The sequence below is a fragment of the Salmo salar genome, chromosome ssa17 (assembly GCF_905237065.1).
Source record: "Salmo salar chromosome ssa17, Ssal_v3.1, whole genome shotgun sequence".
Taxonomy (NCBI): domain Eukaryota; kingdom Metazoa; phylum Chordata; class Actinopteri; order Salmoniformes; family Salmonidae; genus Salmo; species Salmo salar.
The window spans coordinates 20,340,001-20,365,506 of NC_059458.1; the positions used below are offsets into that span (position 1 = coordinate 20,340,001).

General features: G+C 44.9%; 6 non-coding genes across 6 annotated transcripts; all 6 read right to left on the reverse strand.

Moving 5' to 3' along the window:
- Positions 1–7,972: 7,972 nt before the first annotated feature.
- On the reverse strand, positions 7,973–8,045 carry trnar-ccu (transfer RNA arginine (anticodon CCU)). The gene has a single exon. It is a non-coding gene; the product is annotated as a tRNA-Arg (tRNA).
- Positions 8,046–10,189: 2,144 nt separating this feature from the next.
- Positions 10,190–10,262, reverse strand: trnar-ccu (transfer RNA arginine (anticodon CCU)). Its single transcript has one exon. It is a non-coding gene; the product is annotated as a tRNA-Arg (tRNA).
- Positions 10,263–19,620: 9,358 nt separating this feature from the next.
- Positions 19,621–19,693, reverse strand: trnar-ccu (transfer RNA arginine (anticodon CCU)). The gene has a single exon. It is a non-coding gene; the product is annotated as a tRNA-Arg (tRNA).
- Positions 19,694–21,839: 2,146 nt separating this feature from the next.
- On the reverse strand, positions 21,840–21,912 carry trnar-ccu (transfer RNA arginine (anticodon CCU)). The gene has a single exon. It is a non-coding gene; the product is annotated as a tRNA-Arg (tRNA).
- A 1,035-nt stretch (positions 21,913–22,947) lies between these two features.
- On the reverse strand, positions 22,948–23,020 carry trnar-ccu (transfer RNA arginine (anticodon CCU)). The gene has a single exon. It is a non-coding gene; the product is annotated as a tRNA-Arg (tRNA).
- A 1,035-nt stretch (positions 23,021–24,055) lies between these two features.
- Positions 24,056–24,128, reverse strand: trnar-ccu (transfer RNA arginine (anticodon CCU)). Its single transcript has one exon. It is a non-coding gene; the product is annotated as a tRNA-Arg (tRNA).
- Between the last annotated feature and the right edge of the window lie 1,378 nt (positions 24,129–25,506).

Genomic DNA, 25,506 nt, shown 5'->3' on the forward strand with positions numbered 1-25,506 from the left:
ACCTATACGAACTGATAGAAGCAGTAAAAAAAATGTGTAACGGAAGGCACTTACACATGCCCATGATATAGAGAAAAAAATTATTGTTCGCACTTCATTGCTAAAAATAAACTGTTTAGCAGAGGATGGTTTCGATCCATCGACCTCTGGGTTATGGGCCCAGCACGCTTCCGCTGCGCCACTCTGCTTTTAGACTACCCAGATAGGAGTAGGACCCTCAATCAATGGCTTAGGAGGCCAGTGTCTTAGGCCACTGGGGTACTGCGAAATCCTTTTCACCTATACGAACTGATAGAAGCAGTAAAAAAATGTGTAACGGAAGGCACTTACACATGCCCATGATATAGAGAAAAAATTAATTGTTCGCACTTCATTGCTAAAAATAAGCTGTTTAGCAGAGGATGGTTTCGATCCATCGACCTCTGGGTTATGGGCCCAGCACGCTTCCGCTGCGCCACTCTGCTTTCAACCACTCCAGAAAAGAGTAAGACCCACAATCCATGGCTTAGGAGGCCAGTGTCTTAGGCCACTGGGGTACTGTGAAATCCTTTTGACCTATACGAACTGATAGAAGCAGTAAAAAAAATGTGTAACGGAAGGCACTTACACATGCCCATGATATAGAGAAAAAAATTTATTGTTCGCACTTCATTGCTAAAAATAAGCTGTTTAGCAGAGGATGGTTTCGATCCATCGACCTCTGGGTTATGGGCCCAGCACGCTTCCGCTGCGCCACTCTGCTTTCAACCACCCCAGAAAGGAGTAAGACCCACAATCCATGGCTTAGGAGGCCAGTGTCTTAGGCCACTGGGGTACTGTGAAATCCTTTTGACCTATACGAACTGATAGAAGCAGTAAAAAAATGTGTAACGGAAGGCACTGACACATGCCCATGATATAGAGAAAAAAATTATTGTTCGCACTTCATTGCTAAAAATAAACTGTTTAGCAGAGGATGGTTTCGATCCATCGACCTCTGGGTTATGGGCACAGCACGCTTCCGCTGCGCCACTCTGCTTTCAAACACCCCAGAAAGGAGTGAAGACCCACAATCAATGGCTTAGGAGGCCAGTGTCTTAGGCCACTGGGGTACTGTGAAATCCTTTTCACCTATACGAACTGATAGAAGCAGTAAAAAAAATGTGTAACGGAAGGCACTTACACATGCCCATGATATAGAGAAAAAATTAATCATTCGAACTTCATTGCTAAAAATGAACTGTTTAGCAGAGGATGGTTTCGATCCATCGACCTCTGGGTTATGGGCCCAGCACGCTTCCGCTGCGCCACTCTGCTTTTAGACTATGCAGAAAAGAGTAAGAGCCACAATCCATGGCTTAGGAGGCCAGTGTCTTAGGCCACTGGGGTACTGTGAAATCCTTTTGACCTATACGAACTGATAGAAGCAGTAAAAATAAGGTGTAAAGGAAGGCACTTACACATGCCCATGATATAGAGAAAAAAATTCATTGTTCGCACTTCATTGCTAAAAATAAACTGTTTAGCAGAGGATGGTTTCGATCCATCGACCTCTGGGTTATGGGCCCAGCACGCTTCCACTGCGCCACTCTGCTTTCAACCACTCCAGAAAAGAGTAAGACCCACAATCCATGGCTTAGGAGGCCAGTGTCATAGGCCACTGGGGTACTGTGAAATCCTTTTCACCTATACGAACTGATAGAAGCAGTAAAAAAAATGTGTAACGGAAGGCACTTACACATGCCCATGATATAGAGAAAAAAATTAATTGTTCGAACTTCATTGCTAAAAATAAGCTGTTTAGCAGAGGATGGTTTCGATCCATCGACCTCTGGGTTATGGGCCCAGCACGCTTCCGCTGCGCCACTCTGCTTTCAACCACTGCAGAAAAGAGTAAGACCCACAATCCATGGCTTAGGAGGCCAGTGTCTTAGGCCACTGGGGTACTGTGAAATCCTTTTGACCTATACGAACTGATAGAAGCAGTAAAAATAATGTGTAACGGAAGGCACTGACACATGCCCATGATATAGAGAATATTTATTGTTCGCACTTCATTGCTAAAAATAAGCTGTTTAGCAGAGGATGGTTTCGATCCATCGACCTCTGGGTTATGGGCCCAGCACGCTTCCGCTGCGCCACTCTGCTTTCAACCACTCCAGAAAAGAGTAGGAACCACAATCCATGGCTTAGGAGGCCAGTGTCTTAGGCCACTGGGGTACTGCGAAATCCTTTTCACCTATACGAACTGATAGAAGCAGTAAAAAAATGTGTAACGGAACGCACTTACACATGCCCATGATATAGAGAAAAAAATGTATCATTCGAACTTCATTGCAAAAAATCAACTGTTTATCAGAGGATGGTTTCGATCCATTGACCTCTGGGTTATGGGGCCAGCACACTTCCGCTGCGCCACTCTGCTTTCAAACACCCCAGATAGGACTTGGACCCACAATCACTGGCTTAGGAGGCCAGTGCCTTATCCATTAGGCCACTGGGGCACTGTATACCGTTTACGACCAGTACAAACTCATTGAAGCAGTAAAAAAAATGTGTAACAGCAGGCACTGACACATGCCCATGATACAGCAGATTTTTTTTCTTCGCACTTCATTGCTAAAAACAAACTGTTTAGCAGAGGATGGTTTTGATCCATCGACCTCTGGGTTATGGGCCCAGCACGCTTCCGCTGCGCCACTCTGCTTTCAACCACTCCAGAAAAGAGTAAGACCCACAATCCATGGCTTAGGAGGCCAGTGTCTTAGGCCAATGGGGTACTGTGAAATCCTTTTGACCTATACGAACAGATAGAAGCAGTAAAAAAAATGTGTAACGGAACGCACTTACACATGCCCATGATATAGAGAAAAAAATTAATCATTCGAACTTCATTGCTAAAAATGAACTGTTTATCAGAGGATGGTTTCGATCCATCGACCTCTGGGTTATGGGCCCAGCACGCTTCCGCTGCGCCACTCTGCTTTTAGACTATGCAGAAAAGAGTAGGAGCCACAATCCATGGCTTAGGAGGCCAGTGTCTTAGGCCACTGGGGTACTGCGAAATCCTTTTGACCTATACGAACTGATAGAAGCAGTAAAAAAAGGTGTAACGGAAGGCACTTACACATGCCCATGATATAGAGAAAAAAATTAATTGTTCGCACTTCATTGCTAAAAATAAGCTGTTTAGCAGAGGATGGTTTCGATCCATCGACCTCTGGGTTATGGGCCCAGCACGCTTCCGCTGCGCCACTCTGCTTTCAACCACTCCAGAAAAGAGTAAGACCCACAATCCATGGCTTAGGAGGCCAGTGTCTTAGGCCACTGGGGTACTGTGAAATCCTTTTCACCTATACGAACTGATAGAAGCAGTAAAAAAAATGTGTAACGGAAGGCACTTACACATGCCCATGATATAGAGAAAAAAATTAATTGTTCGCACTTCATTGCTAAAAATAAGCTGTTTAGCAGAGGATGGTTTCGATCCATCGACCTCTGGGTTATGGGCCCAGCACGCTTCCGCTGCGCCACTCTGCTTTCAACTACTGCAGAAAAGAGTAAGACCCACAATCCATGGCTTAGGAGGCCAGTGTCTTAGGCCACTGGGGTACTGTGAAATCCTTTTCACCTATACGAACTGATAGAAGCAGTAAAAAAAGGTGTAACGGAAGGCACTGACACATGCCCATGATATAGCGAGAAAAAAATGTATTGTTCGCACATCATTGCTAGAAATAAACTGTTTAGCAGAGGATGGTTTCGATCCATCGACCTCTGGGTTATGGGCCCAGCACGCTTCCGCTGCGCCACTCTGCTTTCAACCACTCCAGAAAAGAGTAAGACCCACAATCCATGGCTTAGGAGGCCAGTGTCTTAGGCCACTGGGGTACTGTGAAATCCTTTTCACCTATACGAACTGATAGAAGCAGTAAAAAAAATGTGTAACGGAAGGCACTTACACATGCCCATGATATAGAGAAAAAAAATTATTGTTCGCACTTCATTGCTAAAAATAAACTGTTTAGCAGAGGATGGTTTCGATCCATCGACCTCTGGGTTATGGGCCCAGCACGCTTCCGCTGCGCCACTCTGCTTTCAACCACTGCAGAAAAGAGTAAGACCCACAATCCATGGCTTAGGAGGCCAGTGTCTTAGGCCACTGGGGTACTGTGAAATCCTTTTGACCTATACGAACTGATAGAAGCAGTAAAAATAAGGTGTAACGGAAGGCACTTACACATGCCCATGATATAGAGAAAAATTTTTATTGTTCGCACTTCATTGCTAAAAATAAACTGTTTAGCAGAGGATGGTTTCGATCCATCGACCTCTGGGTTATGGGCCCAGCACGCTTCCGCTGCGCCACTCTGCTTTTAACTACTCCAGAAAAGAGTAGGACCCACAATCCATGGCTTAGGAGGCCAGTGTCTCAGGCCACTGGGGTACTGCGAAATCCTTTTCACCTATACGAACTGATAGAAGCAGTAAAAAAAATGTGTAACGGAAGGCACTTACACATGCCCATGATATAGAGAAAAAAATTATTGTTCGCACTTCATTGCTAAAAATAAGCTGTTTATCAGAGGATGGTTTCGATCCATCGACCTCTGGGTTATGGGCCCAGCACGCTTCCGCTGCGCCACTCTGCTTTTAGACTATGCAGAAAAGAGTAAGACCCACAATCCATGGCTTAGGAGGCCAGTGTCTTAGGCCACTGGGGTACTGTGAAATCCTTTTGACCTATACGAACTGATAGAAGCAGTAAAAATAAGGTGTAAAGGAAGGCACTTACACATGCCCATGATATTGAGAAAAAAATTCATTGTTCGCACTTCATTGCTAAAAATAAACTGTTTAGCAGAGGATGGTTTCGATCCATCGACCTCTGGGTTATGGGCCCAGCAAGCTTCCACTGCGCCACTCTGCTTTCAACCACTCCAGAAAAGAGTAAGACCCACAATCCATGGCTTAGGAGGCCAGTGTCATAGGCCACTGGGGTACTGTGAAATCCTTTTCACCTATACGAACTGATAGAAGCAGTAAAAAAAATGTGTAACGGAATGCACTTACACATGCCCATGATATAGAGAAAAAAATTAATTGTTCGAACTTCATTGCTAAAAATAAGCTGTTTAGCAGAGGATGGTTTCGATCCATCGACCTCTGGGTTATGGGCCCAGCACGCTTCCGCTGCGCCACTCTGCTTTCAACCACTGCAGAAAAGAGTAAGACCCACAATCCATGGCTTAGGAGGCCAGTGTCTTAGGCCACAGGGGTACTGTGAAATCCTTTTCACCTATACGAACTGATAGAAGCAGTAAAAAAAATGTGTAACGGAAGGCACTGACACATGCCCATGCTATAGCGAGAAAAAAAAATGTGTTCACACATCATTGCTAGAAATAAACTGTTTAGCAGAGGATGGTTTCGATCCATCGACTTCTGGGTTATGGGCCCAGCACGCTTCCGCTGCGCCACTCTGCTTTCAACCACTCCAGAAAAGAGTAAGACCCACAATCCATGGCTTAGGAGGCCAGTGTCTTAGGCCACTGGGGTACTGTGAAATCCTTTTCACCTATACGAACTGATAGAAGCAGTAAAACAAATGTGTAACGGAAGGCACTTACACATGCCCATGATATAGAGAAAAAAAAATATTGTTCGCACTTCATTGCTAAAAATAAACTGTTTAGCAGAGGATGGTTTCGATCCATCGACCTCTGGGTTATGGGCCCAGCACGCTTCCGCTGCGCCACTCTGCTTTTAGACTATGCAGAAAAGAGTAGGAATCACAATCCATGGCTTAGGAGGCCAGTGTCTCAGGCCACTGGTGTACTGCGAAATCCTTTTCACCTATACGAACTGATAGAAGCAGTAAAAAAAGGTGTAACGGAAGGCACTTACACATGCCCATGATATAGAGAAAAAAATTAATTGTTCGCACTTCATTGCTAAAAATAAGCTGTTTAGCAGAGGATGGTTTCGATCCATCGACCTCTGGGTTATGGGCCCAGCACGCTTCCGCTGCGCCACTCTGCTTTCAACTTCTCCAGAAAAGAGTAAGACCCACAATCCATGGCTTAGGAGGCCAGTGTCTTAGGCCACTGGGGTACTGTGAAATCCTTTTCACCTATACGAACTGATAGAAGCAGTAAAAAAAATGTGTAACGGAAGGCACTTACACATGCCCATGATATAGAGAAAAAAATGTATTGTTCGCACTTCATTGCTAAAAATAAGCTGTTTAGCAGAGGATGGTTTCGATCCATCGACCTCTGGGTTATGGGCCCAGCACGCTTCCGCTGCGCCACTCTGCTTTCAACCACTGCAGAAAAGAGTAAGACCCACAATCCATGGCTTAGGAGGCCAGTGTCTTGGGCCACTGGGGTACTGTGAAATCCTTTTGACCTATATGAACTGATAGAAGCAGTAAAAATAAGGTGTAACGGAAGGCACTTACACATGCCCATGATATAGAGAAAAAAATGTATTGTTCGCACTTCATTGCTAAAAATAAACTGTTTAGCAGAGGATGGTTTCGATCCATCGACCTCTGGGTTATGGGCACAGCATGCTTCCGCTGCGCCACTCTGCTTTCAACCACTCCAGAAAAGAGTAAGACCCACAATCCATGGCTTAGGAGGCCAGTGTCTTATGCCACTGGGGTACTGTGAAATCCTTTTCACCTATACGAACTGATAGAAGCAGTAAAAAAAATGTGTAACGGAAGGCACTTACACATGCCCATGATATAGAGAAAAAAAATTATTGTTCGCACTTCATTGCTAAAAATAAACTGTTTAGCAGAGGATGGTTTCGATCCATCGACCTCTGGGTTATGGGCCCAGCACGCTTCCGCTGCGCCACTCTGCTTTCAACCACTGCAGAAAAGAGTAAGACCCACAATCCATGGCTTAGGAGGCCAGTGTCTTAGGCCACTGGGGTACTGTGAAATCCTTTTGACCTATACGAACTGATAGAAGCAGTAAAAATAAGGTGTAACGGAAGGCACTTACACATGCCCATGATATAGAGAAAAAAATTTATTGTTCGCACTTCATTGCTAAAAATAAACTGTTTTGCAGAAGATGGTTTCGATCCATCCACCTCTGGGTTATGGGCCCAGCATGCTTCCGCTGCGCCACTCTGCTTTCAACCACTCCAAAAAAGAGTAAGACCCACAATCCATGGCTTAGGAGGCCAGTGTCTTATGCCACTGGGGTACTGTGAAATCCTTTTCACCTATACGAACTGATAGAAGCAGTAAAAAAAATGTGTAACGGAAGGAATTTACACATGCCCATGATATAGAGAAAAAAAATTATTGTTCGCACTTCATTGCTAAAAATAAACTGTTTAGCAGAGGATGGTTTCGATCCATCGACCTCTGGGTTATGGGCCCAGCACGCTTCCGCTGCGCCACTCTGCTTTCAACCACTGCAGAAAAGAGTAAGACCCACAATCCATGGCTTAGGAGGCCAGTGTCTTAGGCCACTGGGGTACTGTGAAATCCTTTTGACCTATACGAACTGATAGAAGCAGTAAAAATAAGGTGTAACGGAAGGCACTTACACATGCCCATGATATAGAGAAAATTTTTTATTGTTCGCACTTCATTGCTAAAAATAAACTGTTTAGCAGAAGATGGTTTCGATCCATCGACCTCTGGGTTATGGGCCCAGCACACTTCCGCTGCGCCACTCTGCTTTTAGACTATGCAGAAAAGAGTAGGAATCACAATCCATGTCTTAGGAGGCCAGTGTCTCAGGCCACTGGTGTACTGCGAAATCCTTTTCACCTATACGAACTGATAGAAGCAGTAAAAAAAAGGTGTAACGGAAGGCACTTACACATGCCCATGATATAGAGAAAAAAAATTATTGTTCGCACTTCATTGCTAAAATAAACTGTTTAACAGAGGATGGTTTCGATGCATCGACCTCTGGGTTATGGGCGCAGCACGCTTCCGCTGCGCCACTCTGCTCTCAAACACCCCAGATGGGACTTGAACCCACCATCACTGGCTTAGGAGGCCAGTGCCTTATCCATTAGGCCACTGGGGCACTGTAGTTCATTTACGACCAGTACAAACTCATTGAAGCAGTAAAAAAAATGTGTAACAGAAGGCACTGACAAATGCCCATGATATAGCAGATTTTTTTTCTTCGCACTTCAATGCTAAAAACAAACTGTTTAGCAGAGGATGGTTTTGATCCATCGACCTCTGGGCCCAGCACGCTTCCGCTGCGCCACTCTGCTTTCAACCACTCCGTGAAAAGAATAGGAATCACAATCCATGGCTTAGGAGGCCAGTGTCATAGGCCACTGGGGTACTGTGAAATCCTTTTCACCTATACGAACTGATAGAAGCAGTAAAAGAAATGTGTAACGGAATGCACTTACACATGCCCATGATATAGAGAAAAAAATTAATTGTTCGAACTTCATTGCTAAAAATAAGCTATTTGGCAGAGGATTGTTTCGAGCCATCGACCTCTGGGTTATGGGCCCAGCACGCTTCCGCTGCGCCACTCTGCTTTTAGACTATGCAGAAAAGAGTAGGAATCACAATCCATGGCTTAGGAGGCCAGTGTCTCAGGCCACTGGTGTACTGCGAAATCCTTTTCACCTATACGAACTGATAGAAGCAGTAAAAAAAAGGTGTAACGGAAGGCACTTACACATGCCCATGATATAGAGAAAAAAATTAATTGTTCGCACTTCATTGCTAAAAATAAGCTGTTTAGCAGAGGATGGTTTCGATCCATCGACCTCTGGGTTATGGGCCCAGCACGCTTCCGCTGCGCCACTCTGCTTTCAACCACTGCAGAAAAGAGTAAGACCCACAATCCATGGCTTAGGAGGCCAGTGTCTTAGGCCACTGGGGTACTGTGAAATCCTTTTCACCTATACGAACTGATAGAAGCAGTAAAAAAATGTGTAACGGAAGGCACTTACACATGCCCATGATATAGAGAAAAAAATTAATTGTTCGCACTTCATTGCTAAAAATAAGCTGTTTAGCAGAGGATGGTTTCGATCCATCGACCTCTGGGTTATGGGCCCAGCACGCTTCCGCTGCGCCACTCTGCTTTCAACTTCTCCAGAAAAGAGTAAGACCCACAATCCATGGCTTAGGAGGCCAGTGTCTTAGGCCACTGGGGTACTGTGAAATCCTTTTCACCTATATGAACTGATAGAAGCAGTAAAAATAAGGTGTAACGGAAGGCACTTACACATGCCCATGATATAGAGAAAAAAATGTATTGTTCGCACTTCATTGCTAAAAATAAACTGTTTAGCAGAGGATGGTTTCGATCCATCGACCTCTGGGTTATGGGCCCAGCATGCTTCCGCTGCGCCACTCTGCTTTCAACCACTGCAGAAAAGAGTAAGACCCACAATCCATGGTTTAGGAGGCCAGTGTCTTATGCCACTGGGGTACTGTGAAATCCTTTTCACCTATACGAACTGATAGAAGCAGTAAAAAAAATGTGTAACGGAAGGCACTTACACATGCCCATGATATAGAGAAAAAATTTATTGTTCGCACTTCATTGCTAAAAATAAACTGTTTAGCAGAGGATGGTTTCGATCCATCGACCTCTGGGTTATGGGCCCAGCACGCTTCCGCTGCGCCACTCTGCTTTCAACCACTGCAGAAAGGAGTAAGACCCACAATCCATGGCTTAGGAGGCCAGTGTCTTAGGCCACTGGGGTACTGTGAAATCCTTTTCACCTATACGAACTGATAGAAGCAGTAAAAATAAGGTGTAACGGAAGGCACTTACACATGCCCATGATATAGAGAAAAATTTAATTGTTCGAACTTCATTGCTAAAAATGAACTGTTTAGCAGAAGATGGTTTCGATCCATCGACCTCTGGGTTATGGGCCCAGCACGCTTCCGCTGCGCCACTCTGCTTTTAGACTATGCAGAAAAGAGTAGGAGTCACAATCCATGTCTTAGGAGGCCAGTGTCTCAGGCCACTGGGGTACTGCGAAATCCTTTTCACCTATACGAACTGATAGAAGCAGTAAAAAAAGGTGTAAAGGAAGGCACTTACACATGCCCATGATATAGAGAAAAAAATTATTGTTCGCACTTCATTGCTAAAAATAAACTGTTTAGCAGAGGATGGTTTCGATGCATCGACCTCTGGGTTATGGGCGCAGCACGCTTCCGCTGCGCCACTCTGCTTTCAAACACCCCAGATGGGACTTGAACCCTCAATCACTGGCTTAGGAGGCCAGTGCCTTATCCATTAGGCCACTGGGGCACTGTATACCGTTTACGACCAGTACAAACTCATTGAAGCAGTAAAAAAATGTGTAACAGAAGGCACTGACACATGCCCATGATATAGCAGATTTTTTTTCTTCGCACCTCATTGCTAAAAATAAGCTGTTTAGCAGAGGATGGTTTTGATCCATCGACCTCTGGGTTATGGGCACAGCACGCTTCCGCTGCGCCACTCTGCTTTCAACCACTCCAGAAAAGAGTAAGACCCACAATCCATGGCTTACGAGGCCAGTGTCTTAGGCCACTGGGGTACTGTGAAATCCTTTTGACCTATACGAACTGATAGAAGCAGTAAAAAAAATGTGTAACGGAACGCACTTACACATGCCCATGATATAGAGAAAAAAATTAATCGTTCGAACTTCATTGCTAGAAATAAGCTATTTATCAGAGGATGGTTTCGAGCCATCGACCTCTGGGTTATGGGCCCAGCACGCTTCCGCTGCGCCACTCTGCTTTTAGACAACGCAGATAAGAGTTGGAACCACAATCAATGGCTTAGGAGGCCAGTGCTTCTCAGGCCACTGGGGTACTGTGAAATCCTTTTCACCAGTACGAACTGATAGAAGCAGTAAAAAAATGTGTAACGGAAGGCACTGACACATGCCCATGATATAGCAGAAAAAATTTATTGTTCGCACTTCATTGCTAAAAACAAGCTGTTTAGCAGAGGATGGTTTTGATCCATCGACCTCTGGGTTATGGGCCCAGCACGCTTCCGCTGCGCCACTCTGCTTTCAACCACTGCAGAAAAGAGTAAGACCCACAATCCATGGCTTAGGAGGCCAGTGTCTTAGGCCAATGGGGTACTGTGAAATCCTTTTCACCTATACGAACTGATAGAAGCAGTAAAAAAAATGTGTAACGGAAGGCACTTACACATGCCCATGATATAGAGAAAAAAATTAATTGTTCGAACTTCATTGCTAAAAATGAGCTGTTTAGCAGAGGATGGTTTCGATCCATCGACCTCTGCGTTATGGGCCCAGCACGCTTCCGCTGCGCCACTCTGCTTTTAGACTATGCAGAAAAGAGTAAGAGCCACAATCCATGGCTTAGGAGGCCAGTGTCTTAGGCCACTGGGGTACTGTGAAATCCTTTTGACCTATACGAACTGATAGAAGCAGTAAAAATAAGGTGTAAAGGAAGGCACTTACACATGCCCATGATATTGAGAAAAAAATTCATTGTTCGCACTTCATTGCTAAAAATAAACTGTTTAGCAGAGGATGGTTTCGATCCATCGACCTCTGGGTTATGGGCCCAGCAAGCTTCCACTGCGCCACTCTGCTTTCAACCACTCCAGAAAAGAGTAAGACCCACAATCCATGGCTTAGGAGGCCAGTGTCATAGGCCACTGGGGTACTGTGAAATCCTTTTCACCTATACGAACTGATAGAAGCAGTAAAAAAAATGTGTAACGGAATGCACTTACACATGCCCATGATATAGAGAAAAAAATTAATTGTTCGAACTTCATTGCTAAAAATAAGCTGTTTAGCAGAGGATGGTTTCGATCCATCGACCTCTGGGTTATGGGCCCAGCACGCTTCCGCTGCGCCACTCTGCTTTCAACCACTGCAGAAAAGAGTAAGACCCACAATCCATGGCTTAGGAGGCCAGTGTCTTAGGCCACAGGGGTACTGTGAAATCCTTTTCACCTATACGAACTGATAGAAGCAGTAAAAATAATGTGTAACGGAAGGCACTTACACATGCCCATGATATAGAGAAAAATTTATTGTTCGCACTTCATTGCTAAAAATAAACTGTTTAGCAGAGGATGGTTTCGATCCATCGACCTCTGGGTTATGGGCCCAGCACGCTTCCGCTGCGCCACTCTGCTTTTAGACTATGCAGAAAAGAGTAGGAATCACAATCCATGTCTTAGGAGGCCAGTGTCTCAGGCCACTGGTGTACTGCGAAATCCTTTTCACCTATACGAACTGATAGAAGCAGTAAAAAAAGGTGTAACGGAAGGCACTTACACATGCCCATGATATAGAGAAAAAAATTAATTGTTCGCACTTCATTGCTAAAAATAAGCTGTTTAGCAGAGGATGGTTTCGATCCATCGACCTCTGGGTTATGGGCCCAGCACGCTTCCGCTGCGCCACTCTGCTTTCAAATACTCCAGAAAGGACTTGAAACCCACCATCCTGGCTTAGGAGGCCAGTGTCTTAGGCCACTGGGGTACTGTGAAGTTCATTTTCGACCTATACAAACTGATAGAAGCAGTAAAAAAAATGTGTAACGGAAGGCACTGACAAATGCCCATGATATAGAGAAAAATTTATTGTTCGCACTTCAATGCTAAAAATAAGCTGTTTAGCAGAGGATGGTTTCGATCCATCGACCTCTGGGTTATGGGCCCAGCACGCTTCCGCTGCGCCACTCTGCTTTCAACCACTCCGGAAAAGAGTAGGACCCACAATCCATGGCTTAGGAGGCCAGTGTCTTGGGCCACTGGGGTACTGTGAAATCCTTTTCACCTATACGAACTGATAGAAGCAGTAAAAAAATGTGTAACGGAAGGCACTTACACATGCCCATGATATAGAGAAAAAAATGTATTGTTCGCACTTCATTGCTAAAAATAAGCTGTTTGGCAGAGGATGGTTTCGAGCCATCGACCTCTGGGTTATGGGCACAGCACGCTTCCGCTGCGCCACTCTGCTTTTAGACCATGCAGAAAAGAGTAGGAACCACAATCCATGGCTTAGGAGGCCAGTGTCTTATGCCACTGGGGTACTGCGAAATCCTTTTCACCTATACGAACTGATAGAAGCAGTAAAAAAATGTGTAACGGAAGGCACTTACACATGCCCATGATATAGAGAAAAAATTAATTGTTCGCACTTCATTGCTAAAAATAAGCTGTTTAGCAGAGGATGGTTTCGATCCATCGACCTCTGGGTTATGGGCCCAGCACGCTTCCGCTGCGCCACTCTGCTTTCAACCACTGCAGAAAAGAGTAAGACCCACAATCCATGGCTTAGGAGGCCAGTGTCTTAGGCCACTGGGGTACTGTGAAATCCTTTTCACCTATACGAACTGATAGAAGCAGTAAAAAAAAGGTGTAACGGAAGGCACTTACACATGCCCATGATATAGAGAAAAAAAATTATTGTTCGCACTTCATTGCTAAAAATAAACTGTTTAGCAGAGGATGGTTTCGATCCATCGACCTCTGGGTTATGGGCCCAGCACGCTTCCGCTGCGCCACTCTGCTTTCGAACACCCCAGATAGGACTTGAACCCTCAATCACTGGCTTAGGAGGCCAGTGCCTTATCCATTAGGCCACTGGGGCACTGTATACTCTTTTACGACCAGTACAAACTCATTGAAGCAGTAAAAAAATGTGTAACAGAAGGCACTGACACATGCCCATGATATAGCAGATTTTTTTTCTTCGCACCTCATTGCTAAAAATAAGCTGTTTAGCAGAGGATGGTTTTGATCCATCGACCTCTGGGTTATGGGCACAGCACGCTTCCGCTGCGCCACTCTGCTTTCAACCACTCCAGAAAAGAGTAAGACCCACAATCCATGGCTTACGAGGCCAGTGTCTTAGGCCACTGGGGTACTGTGAAATCCTTTTCACCTATACGAACTGATAGAAGCAGTAAAAAAAATGTGTAACGGAACGCACTTACACATGCCCATGATATAGAGAAAAAAATGTATCATTCGAACTTCATTGCAAAAAATCAACTGTTTATCAGAGGATGGTTTCGATCCATTGACCTCTGGGTTATGGGGCCAGCATGCTTCCGCTGCGCCACTCTGCTTTCAACCACTCCAGAAAGGAGTAAGACCCACAATCAATGGCTTAGGAGGCCAGTGCCTTAGGCCACTGGGGTACTGTGAAATCCTTTTCACCTATACGAACTGATAGAAGCAGTAAAAAAATGTGTAACGGAAGGCACTTACACATGCCCATGATATAGAGAAAAAAATTATTGTTCGCACTTCATTGCTAAAAATAAACTGTTTAGCAGAGGATGGTTTCGATCCATCGACCTCTGGGTTATGGGCCCAGCACGCTTCCGCTGCGCCACTCTGCTTTCAACCACTCCAGAAAGGAGTAAGACCCACAATCCATGGCTTAGGAGGCCAGTGTCTTAGGCCACTGGGGTACTGTGAAATCCTTTTCGACCTATACAAACTGATAGAAGCAGTAAAAAAATGTGTAACAGAAGGCACTGACACATGCCCATGATATAGCAGAAAAAAATTATTGTTCGCACTTCATTGCTAAAAATAAACTGTTTAGCAGAGGATGGTTTCGATCCATCGACCTCTGGGTTATGGGCCCAGCACGCTTCCTCTGCGCCACTCTGCTTTCAACCACTCCAAAAAAGAGTAAGACCCACAATCCATGGCTTAGGAGGCCAGTGTCTTAGGCCACTGGGGTACTGTGAAATCCTTTTCACCTATACGAACTGATAGAAGCAGTAAAAAAATGTGTAACGGAAGGCACTTACACATGCCCATGATATAGAGAAAAAATTAATTGTTCGAACTTCATTGCTAAAAATGAACTGTTTATCAGAGGATGGTTTCGATCCATCGACCTCTGGGTTATGGGCCCAGCACGCTTCCGCTGCGCCACTCTGCTTTTAGACTATGCAGAAAAGAGTAGGAACCACAATCCATGGCTTAGGAGGCCAGTGTCTTAGGCCACTGGGGTACTGTGAAATCCTTTTGACCTATACGAACTGATAGAAGCAGTAAAAATAAGGTGTAACGGAAGGCACTTACACATGCCCATGATATTGAGAAAAAAATTAATTGTTCGCACTTCATTGCTAAAAATAAGCTGTTTAGCAGAGGATGGTTTCGATCCATCGACCTCTGGGTTATGGGCCCAGCAAGCTTCCGCTGCGCCACTCTGCTTTCAACCACTCCAGAAAAGAGTAAGACCCACAATCCATGGCTTAGGAGGCCAGTGTCTTAGGCCACTGGGGTACTGTGAAATCCTTTTCACCTATACGAACTGATAGAAGCAGTAAAAAAAATGTGTAACGGAAGGCACTTACACATGCCCATGATATAGAGAAAAAAAATTATTGTTCGCACTTCATTGCTAAAAATAAGCTGTTTAGCAGAGGATGGTTTCGATCCATCGACCTCTGGGTTATGGGCCCAGCACGCTTCCGCTGCGCCACTCTGCTTTCAACCACTGCAGAAAAGAGTAAGACCCACAATCCATGGCTTAGGAGGCCAGTGTCTTAGGCCACTGGGGTACTGTGAAATCCTTTTGACCTATACGAACTGATAGAAGCAGTAAAAATAAGGTGTAACGGAAGGCACTTACACATGCCCATGATATAGAGAAAAAAATTTATTGTTCGCACTTCATTGCTAAAAATAAACTGTTTAGCAGAGGATGGTTTCGATCCATCGACCTCTGGGTTATGGGCCCAGCACGCTTCCGCTGCGCCACTCTGCTTTCAACCACTCCAGAAAAGAGTAAGACCCACAATCCATGGCTTAGGAGGCCAGTGTCTTAGGCCACTGGGGTACTGTGAAATCCTTTTCACCTATACGAACTGATAGAAGCAGTAAAAAAATGTGTAACGGAAGGCACTTACACATGCCCATGATATAGAGAAAAAAATTATTGTTCGCACTTCATTGCTAAAAATAAACTGTTTAGCAGAGGATGGTTTCGATCCATCGACCTCTGGGTTATGGGCCCAGCACGCTTCCGCTGCGCCACTCTGCTTTCAACTACTCCAGAAAAGAGTAAGACCCACAATCCATGGCTTAGGAGGCCAGTGTCTTAGGCCACTGGGGTACTGCGAAATCCTTTTCACCTATACGAACTGATAGAAGCAGTAAAAAAATGTGTAACGGAAGGCACTTACACATGCCCATGATATAGAGAAAAAATTAATTGTTCGCACTTCATTGCTAAAAATAAGCTGTTTAGCAGAGGATGGTTTCGATCCATCGACCTCTGGGTTATGGGCCCAGCACGCTTCCGCTGCGCCACTCTGCTTTTAACTATGCAGAAAAGAGTAGGAACCACAATCCATGGCTTAGGAGGCCAGTGTCTTAGGCCACTGGGGTACTGTGAAATCCTTTTCACCTATACGAACTGATAGAAGCAGTAAAAAAATGTGTAACGGAAGGCACTTACACATGCCCATGATATAGAGAAAAAAATTATTGTTCGCACTTCATTGCTAAAAATAAGCTGTTTAGCAGAGGATGGTTTCGATCCATCGACCTCTGGGTTATGGGCCCAGCACGCTTCCGCTGCGCCACTCTGCTTTCAACCACTGCAGAAAAGAGTAAGACCCACAATCCATGGCTTAGGAGGCCAGTGTCTTAGGCCACTGGGGTACTGTGAAATCCTTTTCACCTATACGAACTGATAGAAGCAGTAAAAATAAGGTGTAACGGAAGGCACTTACACATGCCCATGATATAGAGAAAAAAATTTATTGTTCGCACTTCATTGCTAAAAATAAACTGTTTAGCAGAGGATGGTTTCGATCCATCGACCTCTGGGTTATGGGCCCAGCACGCTTCCGCTGCGCCACTCTGCTTTCAACCACTCCAGAAAAGAGTAAGACCCACAATCCATGGCTTAGGAGGCCAGTGTCTTAGGCCACTGGGGTACTGTGAAATCCTTTTCACCTATACGAACTGATAGAAGCAGTAAAAAAAGGTGTAACGGAAGGCACTTACACATGCCCATGATATAGAGAAAAAAATTATTGTTCGCACTTCATTGCTAAAAATAAACTGTTTAGCAGAGGATGGTTTCGATCCATCGACCTCTGGGTTATGGGCCCAGCACGCTTCCGCTGCGCCACTCTGCTTTCAACCACTGCAGAAAAGAGTAAGACCCACAATCCATGGCTTAGGAGGCCAGTGTCTTAGGCCACTGGGGTACTGTGAAATCCTTTTGACCTATACGAACTGATAGAAGCAGTAAAAATAAGGTGTAACGGAAGGCACTTACACATGCCCATGATATAGAGAAAAAAATTTATTGTTCGCACTTCATTGCTAAAAATAAACTGTTTAGCAGAGGATGGTTTCGATCCATCGACCTCTGGGTTATGGGCCCAGCACGCTTCCGCTGCGCCACTCTGCTTTCAACCACTGCAGAAAAGAGTAAGACCCACAATCCATGGCTTAGGAGGCCAGTGTCTTAGGCCACTGGGGTACTGTGAAATCCTTTTCACCTATACGAACTGATAGAAGCAGTAAAAAAAGGTGTAACGGAAGGCACTTACACATGCCCATGATATAGAGAAAAAAATTTATTGTTCGCACTTCATTGCTAAAAATAAACTGTTTAGCAGAGGATGGTTTCGATCCATCGACCTCTGGGTTATGGGCCCAGCACGCTTCCGCTGCGCCACTCTGCTTTCAACCACTCCAGAAAAGAGTAAGAACCACAATCCATGGCTTAGGAGGCCAGTGTCTTAGGCCACTGGGGTACTGTGAAATCCTTTTCACCTATACGAACTGATAGAAGCAGTAAAACAAATGTGTAACGGAAGGCACTTACACATGCCCATGATATAGAGAAAAAAATGTATTGTTCGCACTTCATTGCTAAAAATAAACTGTTTAGCAGAGGATGGTTTCGATCCATCGACCTCTGGGTTATGGGCCCAGCACGCTTCCGCTGCGCCACTCTGCTTTTAGACTATGCAGAAAAGAGTAGGAATCACAATCCATGGCTTAGGAGGCCAGTGTCTCAGGCCACTGGTGTACTGCGAAATCCTTTTCACCTATACGAACTGATAGAAGCAGTAAAAAAAGGTGTAACGGAAGGCACTTACACATGCCCATGATATAGAGAAAAAAATTATTGTTCGCACTTCATTGCTAAAAATAAGCTGTTTAGCAGAGGATGGTTTCGATCCATCGACCTCTGGGTTATGGGCCCAGCACGCTTCCGCTGCGCCACTCTGCTTTCAACCACTCCAGAAAAGAGTAAGACCCACAATCCATGGCTTAGGAGGCCAGTGTCTTAGGCCACTGGGGTACTGTGAAATCCTTTTCACCTATACGAACTGATAGAAGCAGTAAAAAAATGTGTAACGGAAGGCACTTACACATGCCCATGATATAGAGAAAAAAATTATTGTTCGCACTTCATTGCTAAAAATAAGCTGTTTAGCAGAGGATGGTTTCGATCCATCGACCTCTGGGTTATGGGCCCAGCACGCTTCCGCTGCGCCACTCTGCTTTCAACCACTCCAGAAAAGAGTAAGACCCACAATCCATGGCTTAGGAGGCCAGTGTCTTAGGCCACTGGGGTACTGTGAAATCCTTTTCACCTATACGAACTGATAGAAGCAGTAAAAAAAATGTGTAACGGAAGGCACTTACACATGCCCATGATATAGAGAAAAAATTTATTGTTCGCACTTCATTGCTAAAAATAAACTGTTTAGCAGAGGATGGTTTCGATCCATCGACCTCTGGGTTATGGGCCCAGCACGCTTCCGCTGCGCCACTCTGCTTTCAACCACTGCAGAAAAGAGTAAGACCCACAATCCATGGCTTAGGAGGCCAGTGTCTTAGGCCACTGGGGTACTGTGAAATCCTTTTGACCTATACGAACTGATAGAAGCAGTAAAAATAAGGTGTAACGGAAGGAACTTACACATGCCCATGATATAGAGAAAAAAATTATTGTTCGCACTTCATTGCTAAAAATAAACTGTTTAGCAGAGGATGGTTTCGATCCATCGACCTCTGGGTTATGGGCCCAGCACGCTTCCGCTGCGCCACTCTGCTTTCAACCACTGCAGAAAAGAGTAAGACCCACAATCCATGGCTTAGGAGGCCAGTGTCTTAGGCCACTGGGGTACTGTGAAATCCTTTTCACCTATACGAACTGATAGAAGCAGTAAAAAAAAGGTGTAACGGAAGGCACTTACACATGCCCATGATATAGAGAAAAAATTTATTGTTCGCACTTCATTGCTAAAAATAAACTGTTTAGCAGAGGATGGTTTCGATCCATCGACCTCTGGGTTATGGGCCCAGCACACTTCCGCTGCGCCACTCTGCTTTTAGACTATGCAGAAAAGAGTAGGAATCACAATCCATGTCTTAGGAGGCCAGTGTCTCAGGCCACTGGTGTACTGCGAAATCCTTTTCACCTATACGAACTGATAGAAGCAGTAAAAAAAGGTGTAACGGAAGGCACTTACACATGCCCATGATATAGAGAAAAAAAATTATTGTTCGCACTTCATTGCTAAAATAAACTGTTTAACAGAGGATGGTTTCGATGCATCGACCTCTGGGTTATGGGCGCAGCACGCTTCCGCTGCGCCACTCTGCTCTCAAACACCCCAGATGGGACTTGAACCCACAATCACTGGCTTAGGAGGCCAGTGCCTTATCCATTAGGCCACTGGGGCACTGTAGTTCATTTACGACCAGTACAAACTCATTGAAGCAGTAAAAAAAATGTGTAACAGAAGGCACTGACAAATGCCCATGATATAGCAGATTTTTTTTCTTCGCACTTCAATGCTAAAAACAAACTGTTTAGCAGAGGATGGTTTTGATCCATCGACCTCTGGGCCCAGCACGCTTCCGCTGCGCCACTCTGCTTTCAACCACTCCGTGAAAAGAGTAGGAATCACAATCCATGGCTTAGGAGGCCAGTGTCTTAGGCCACTGGGGTACTGTGAAATCCTTTTCACCTATACGAACTGATAGAAGCAGTAAAAGAAATGTGTAACGGAATGCACTTACACATGCCCATGATATAGAGAAAAAAATTAATTGTTCGAACTTCATTGCTAAAAATAAGCTATTTGGCAGAGGATTGTTTCGAGCCATCGACCTCTGGGTTATGGGCCCAGCACGCTTCCGCTGCGCCACTCTGCTTTTAGACTATGCAGAAAAGAGTAGGAATCACAATCCATGGCTTAGGAGGCCAGTGTCTCAGGCCACTGGTGTACTGCGAAATCCTTTTCACCTATACGAACTGATAGAAGCAGTAAAAAAAGGTGTAACGGAAGGCACTTACACATGCCCATGATATAGAGAAAAAAATTAATTGTTCGCACTTCATTGCTAAAAATAAGCTGTTTAGCAGAGGATGGTTTCGATCCATCGACCTCTGGGTTATGGGCCCAGCACGCTTCCGCTGCGCCACTCTGCTTTCAACCACTGCAGAAAAGAGTAAGACCCACAATCCATGGCTTAGGAGGCCAGTGTCTTAGGCCACTGGGGTACTGTGAAATCCTTTTCACCTATACGAACTGATAGAAGCAGTAAAAAAAATGTGTAACGGAAGGCACTTACACATGCCCATGATATAGAGAAAAAAATTAATTGTTCGCACTTCATTGCTAAAAATAAGCTGTTTAGCAGAGGATGGTTTCGATCCATCGACCTCTGGGTTATGGGCCCAGCACGCTTCCGCTGCGCCACTCTGCTTTCAACTTCTCCAGAAAAGAGTAAGACCCACAATCCATGGCTTAGGAGGCCAGTGTCTTAGGCCACTGGGGTACTGTGAAATCCTTTTCACCTATACGAACTGATAGAAGCAGTAAAAATAAGGTGTAACGGAAGGCACTTACACATGCCCATGATATAGAGAAAAAAATGTATTGTTCGCACTTCATTGCTAAAAATAAACTGTTTAGCAGAGGATGGTTTCGATCCATCGACCTCTGGGTTATGGGCCCAGCACGCTTCCGCTGCGCCACTCTGCTTTCAACCACTCCAGAAAAGAGTAAGACCCACAATCCATGGTTTAGGAGGCCAGTGTCTTATGCCACTGGGGTACTGTGAAATCCTTTTCACCTATACGAACTGATAGAAGCAGTAAAAAAAATGTGTAACGGAAGGAATTTACACATGCCCATGATATAGAGAAAAAAAATTATTGTTCGCACTTCATTGCTAAAAATAAACTGTTTAGCAGAGGATGGTTTCGATCCATCGACCTCTGGGTTATGGGCCCAGCACGCTTCCGCTGCGCCACTCTGCTTTCAACCACTGCAGAAAAGAGTAAGACCCACAATCCATGGCTTAGGAGGCCAGTGTCTTAGGCCACTGGGGTACTGTGAAATCCTTTTCACCTATACGAACTGATAGAAGCAGTAAAAATAAGGTGTAACGGAAGGCACTTACACATGCCCATGATATAGAGAAAAAATTTATTGTTCGCACTTCATTGCTAAAAATAAACTGTTTAGCAGAGGATGGTTTCGATCCATCGACCTCTGGGTTATGGGCCCAGCACGCTTCCGCTGCGCCACTCTGCTTTTAGACTATGCAGAAAAGAGTAGGAATCACAATCCATGTCTTAGGAGGCCAGTGTCTCAGGCCACTGGTGTACTGCGAAATCCTTTTCACCTATACGAACTGATAGAAGCAGTAAAAAAAAGGTGTAACGGAAGGCACTTACACATGCCCATGATATAGAGAAAAAAAATTATTGTTCGCACTTCATTGCTAAAATAAACTGTTTAACAGAGGATGGTTTCGATGCATCGACCTCTGGGTTATGGGCGCAGCACGCTTCCGCTGCGCCACTCTGCTTTCAAACACCCCAGATGGGACTTGAACCCACAATCACTGGCTTAGGAGGCCAGTGCCTTATCCATTAGGCCACTGGGGCACTGTAGTTCATTTACGACCAGTACAAACTCATTGAAGCAGTAAAAAAAATGTGTAACAGAAGGCACTGACAAATGCCCATGATATAGCAGATTTTTTTCTTCGCACTTCAATGCTAAAAACAAACTGTTTAGCAGAGGATGGTTTTGATCCATCGACCTCTGGGCCCAGCACGCTTCCGCTGCGCCACTCTGCTTTCAACCACTCCGTGAAAAGAATAGGAATCACAATCCATGGCTTAGGAGGCCAGTGTCATAGGCCACTGGGGTACTGTGAAATCCTTTTCACCTATACGAACTGATAGAAGCAGTAAAAGAAATGTGTAACGGAAGGCACTTACACATGCCCATGATATAGAGAAAAAAATTAATTGTTCGAACTTCATTGCTAAAAATAAGCTGTTTAGCAGAGGATGGTTTCGATCCATCGACCTCTGGGTTATGGGCCCAGCACGCTTCCGCTGCGCCACTCTGCTTTTAGACTATGCAGAAAAGAGTAGGAATCACAATCCATGGCTTAGGAGGCCAGTGTCTCAGGCCACTGGTGTACTGCGAAATCCTTTTCACCTATACGAACTGATAGAAGCAGTAAAAAAAAGGTGTAACGGAAGGCACTTACACATGCCCATGATATAGAGAAAAAAATTAATTGTTCGCACTTCATTGCTAAAAATAAGCTGTTTAGCAGAGGATGGTTTCGATCCATCGACCTCTGGGTTATGGGCCCAGCACGCTTCCGCTGCGCCACTCTGCTTTCAACCACTGCAGAAAAGAGTAAGACCCACAATCCATGGCTTAGGAGGCCAGTGTCTTAGGCCACTGGGGTACTGTGAAATCCTTTTCACCTATACGAACTGATAGAAGCAGTAAAAAAAATGTGTAACGGAAGGCACTTACACATGCCCATGATATAGAGAAAAAAAATTATTGTTCGCACTTCATTGCTAAAATAAACTGTTTAACAGAGGATGGTTTCGATGCATCGACCTCTGGGTTATGGGCGCAGCACGCTTCCGCTGCGCCACTCTGCTTTCAAACACCCCAGATGGGACTTGAACCCACCATCACTGGCTTAGGAGGCCAGTGCCTTATCCATTAGGCCACTGGGGCACTGTAGTTCATTTACGACCAGTACAAACTCATTGAAGCAGTAAAAAAAATGTGTAACAGAAGGCACTGACAAATGCCCATGATATAGCAGATTTTTTTTCTTCGCACTTCAATGCTAAAAACAAACTGTTTAGCAGAGGATGGTTTTGATCCATCGACCTCTGGGCCCAGCACGCTTCCGCTGCGCCACTCTGCTTTCAACCACTCCGTGAAAAGAATAGGAATCACAATCCATGGCTTAGGAGGCCAGTGTCATAGGCCACTGGGGTACTGTGAAATCCTTTTCACCTATACGAACTGATAGAAGCAGTAAAAGAAATGTGTAACGGAATGCACTTACACATGCCCATGATATAGAGAAAAAAATTAATTGTTCGAACTTCATTGCTAAAAATAAGCTGTTTGGCAGAGGATGGTTTCGAGCCATCGACCTCTGGGTTATGGGCCCAGCATGCTTCCGCTGCGCCACTCTGCTTTTAGACTATGCAGAAAAGAGTAGGAATCACAATCCATGGCTTAGGAGGCCAGTGTCTCAGGCCACTGGTGTACTGCGAAATCCTTTTCACCTATACGAACTGATAGAAGCAGTAAAAAAAGGTGTAACGGAAGGCACTTACACATGCCCATGATATAGAGAAAAAAATTAATTGTTCGCACTTCATTGCTAAAAATAAGCTGTTTAGCAGAGGATGGTTTCGATCCATCGACCTCTGGGTTATGGGCCCAGCACGCTTCCGCTGCGCCACTCTGCTTTCAACCACTGCAGAAAAGAGTAAGACCCACAATCCATGGCTTAGGAGGCCAGTGTCTTAGGCCACTGGGGTACTGTGAAATCCTTTTCACCTATACGAACTGATAGAAGCAGTAAAAAAAAGGTGTAACGGAAGGCACTTACACATGCCCATGATATAGAGAAAAAAAATTATTGTTCGCACTTCATTGCTAAAATAAACTGTTTAACAGAGGATGGTTTCGATGCATCGACCTCTGGGTTATGGGCGCAGCACGCTTCCGCTGCGCCACTCTGCTTTCAAACACCCCAGATGGGACTTGAACCCACCATCACTGGCTTAGGAGGCCAGTGCCTTATCCATTAGGCCACTGGGGCACTGTAGTTCATTTACGACCAGTACAAACTCATTGAAGCAGTAAAAAAAATGTGTAACAGAAGGCACTGACAAATGCCCATGATATAGCAGATTTTTTTTCTTCGCACTTCAATGCTAAAAACAAACTGTTTAGCAGAGGATGGTTTCGATCCATCGACCTCTGGGTTATGGGCCCAGCACGCTTCTGAAGCGCCACTCTGCTTTCAACCACTCCAGAAAAGAGTAAGACCCACAATCCATGGCTTAGGAGGCCAGTGTCTTAGGCCACTGGGGTACTGTGAAATCCTTTTCACCTATACGAACTGATAGAAGCAGTAAAAAAAATGTGTAACGGAAGGCACTTACACATGCCCATGATATAGAGAAAAAAAATTATTGTTCGCACTTCATTGCTAAAAATAAACTGTTTAGCAGAGGATGGTTTCGATCCATCGACCTCTGGGTTATGGGCCCAGCATGCTTCCGCTGCGCCACTCTGCTTTCAACCACTCCAGAAAAGAGTAAGAACCACAATCCATGGCTTAGGAGGCCAGTGTCTTAGGCCACTGGGGTACTGTGAAATCCTTTTCACCTATACGAACTGATAGAAGCAGTAAAAAAATGTGTAATGGAAGGCACTTACACATGCCCATGATATAGAGAAAAAAATTATTGTTCGCACTTCATTGCTAAAAATAAACTGTTTAGCAGAGGATGGTTTCGATCCATCGACCTCTGGGTTATGGGCCCAGCACGCTTCCGCTGCGCCACTCTGCTTTCAAACACTCCAGAAAAGAGTAGGAACCACAATCCATGGCTTAGGAGGCCAGTGTCTTAGGCCACTGGGGTACTGTGAAATCCTTTTCACCTATACGAACTGATAGAAGCAGTAAAAAAAGGTGTAACGGAAGGCACTTACACATGCCCATGATATAGAGAAAAAAATTATTGTTCGCACTTCATTGCTAAAAATAAACTGTTTAGCAGAGGATGGTTTCGATCCATCGACCTCTGGGTTATGGGCCCAGCACGCTTCCGCTGCGCCACTCTGCTTTCAACCACTCCAGAAAAGAGTAAGACCCACAATCCATGGCTTAGGAGGCCAGTGTCTTAGGCCACTGGGGTACTGTGAAATCCTTTTCACCTATACGAACTGATAGAAGCAGTAAAAAAATGTGTAACGGAAGGCACCTACACATGCCCATGATATAGAGAAAAAAATTATTGTTCGCACTTCATTGCTAAAAATAAACTGTTTAGCAGAGGATGGTTTCGATCCATCGACCTCTGGGTTATGGGCCCAGCACGCTTCCGCAGCGCCACTCTGCTTTCAACCACTCCAGAAAAGAGTAAGACCCACAATCCATGGCTTAGGAGGCCAGTGTCTTAGGCCACTGG